Source organism: Penaeus vannamei, chromosome 34, assembly GCF_042767895.1.
Source record: "Penaeus vannamei isolate JL-2024 chromosome 34, ASM4276789v1, whole genome shotgun sequence".
In the NCBI taxonomy this organism is placed as follows: domain Eukaryota; kingdom Metazoa; phylum Arthropoda; class Malacostraca; order Decapoda; family Penaeidae; genus Penaeus; species Penaeus vannamei.
In genome coordinates, this window is record NC_091582.1 from 8,593,854 (window position 1) to 8,596,353 (window position 2,500).

Consider the following 2,500-nt stretch of genomic DNA (forward strand, 5'->3'; position numbering starts at 1 on the left):
AGAGAGAGAGAGGACAGAGAGAGAGAGAGAGAGAGAGAGAGAGAGAGAGAGAGAGAGAGAGAGAGAGAGAGAGAGAGAGAGAGAGAGAGAGAGAGAGAGAGAGAGAGAGAGAGAGAGAGAGAGAGAGAGAGAGGACAGAGAGAGAGAGAGAGAGAGAGAGAGAGAGAGAGAGAGAGAGAGAGAGAGAGAGAGAGAGAGAGAGAGAGAGAGAGAGAGAGAGGACAGAGAGAGAGAGAGAGAGAGAGAGAGAGAGAGAGAGAGAGACAGAGAGAGAGAGAGAGAGAGAGAGAGACAGAGAGAGAGAGAGAGAGAGAGAGAGAGAGAGAGACAGAGAGAGAGAGGACAGAGAGGACAGAGAGGACAGAGAGGACAGAGAGGACAGAGAGGACAGAGAGGACAGAGGACAGAGAGGACAGAGAGGACAGAGAGGACAGAGAGGACAGAGAGAGAGAGAGAGAGAGGACAGAGAGAGACAGAGAGAGAGAGACAGAGAGAGAGAGAGACAGAGAGAGAGAGAGAGAGAGAGAGAGAGAGAGAGAGAGAGAGAGAGAGAGAGAGAGAGGACAGAAAGAGAGAGAAAAAAAAGAAAAGGAAAAGGAAAGCAAAGGAAAAGAAAAGAAGAGAGACAGAGAGAGGGGGGGAGGGAGAGAGAGAATGGGGGGGAGGAGGGAAAGGGAGGTGGAGAGTGAGCTTGTGTGTATGTTTGACTGTGTGCGTGTGGGTGTTTTTTGATGGATGGATGTACTTGTGTATGTTCGCCTTTGATTGTGCGCGCGTAAACACTCTGAATAAAGCTATTTTGAGGGAAGCACAGGAAGAACCCAAGAATGTGTAGAACAGAAGACCTAAAAGCACCCCGTTGAGAATAATCTTTAAGTCAATGTGAAACATGGCAGGGCAAAACCATCCTGTTATGCTCTTAATTCGTCGTAGCATTATACTGTCTTGGGATACAAGCTCGTCATTTTATAGGAGTAATTCTGTTCAATTTATCATTAAAAAGGACTTGCCACTTTTATACTTTTTAAGTTCAGTAAATATGTCTGCATTCGGTTGCCTCATTTCTCAGTATTGCATTGTGAAACGTTGGGTTTTTGTCTTGACTGGATTAAATTATCCTGTTTTGTGAATCTTATTTCATTAAAATATCTGTTATTTAGCATTACTTATTATTTGTTAATTCAATTTCTATATAATAATTTCAATATAATACAACACTGGTGTAAATAAAACATCTGGAGCACCACAGACTCCTAAACAAGAAACATGCTATACGTAAAAACACAACAGTAAAAGAAACTATATTTCTCTGAAACGGGTTTACTAAAACCACTCGTTCAATTTGATGATTTATTGAAACTCAAACAATACTTGTGTCAGACAAGACACATATGCACAATCAATAAAAAAATCATTAACTGCTTACATCCTTGAAATATTTATTGCCATAACATTAAAACTGTGAAACACTTTCCTCAGTAAAGATGGCGAGTGTGTCAGGGAGCCAGGCAGGGGTGGTCGGCACAAGATGCGGGCGCTTGTACACGAGCCGCGCCCGACATCACTGATTGTACTAGCATCATCCCCGGACCAGCCAGCAGGCGTCGCTAGGCCACGGCGCTGCGGTCCGAGGTCGGCTCCGGGCCGCTCCTCTGCCGCCCGGCCTCCCTCGCTGCGGCTCCGTTCGGCTCAGGGCGCAGAGGCAACACTACGCGCTCATCAACCCTCACCTGCCCACCCGCCCACACTGTGGGGGTATAAAACCGTGGGCGGTGAGAGTCACACCACACCCTGGTCGGCTGCCTGGCACTCGTGGCACGCCCTTCCCAAACATGGACAAACTAGCGCACCCAGTGTCCACTGACACTGCTGGTGCAAGATTTGGCATTAAGTTGGCACTAGGTTAACACTTTATAATTGGCACTTAAGTAATACTGTCCGTTTCCATGTCGGGGCAAGGATGGGCCACGCATACAACTAGTAACTACACGCGAACATAGTGACACGTGAAGAACAATGATATGTAAATCTGTGCCTAATACACAGTCCCCCTGTAAAGTACGAGTAGCCTCTCCTGCACTGACTAGCTGTAATGCTAACGCTGAAGATTCACCGAGTTGACGAGGCGGCCTTATGTTGTGTCAGGCTGGCACCGACGGCCCGCCCGCGGCGCCCCCGCCCGGCAAACCCCGCGACGCCCTCGTACGTGCGGCCTGTGGCCTGGCCAGACTTTGGCCATCGCCGCTCGACTGGCTTAAATACGGAGATATGTGAAGTAACATGTACTCTGAAAAGAGGTGTCTCGGCGCGCACGTGCGAGGGCGGTCGGCCCGTGCTCAGGTGTGTGTGAGGGCCGCGGGTGAGCGAGCGCGGGCGCCACGAGGCCGCGCGTCAGTGTCACCCACATTTCACTTCGCTGCTGCGTAGACACACGGGTTCAGGCGTCAGAAGTAGATACCGTACAAGAAAACAGTATAAAACAACGTCGCCGTTAGCTGAA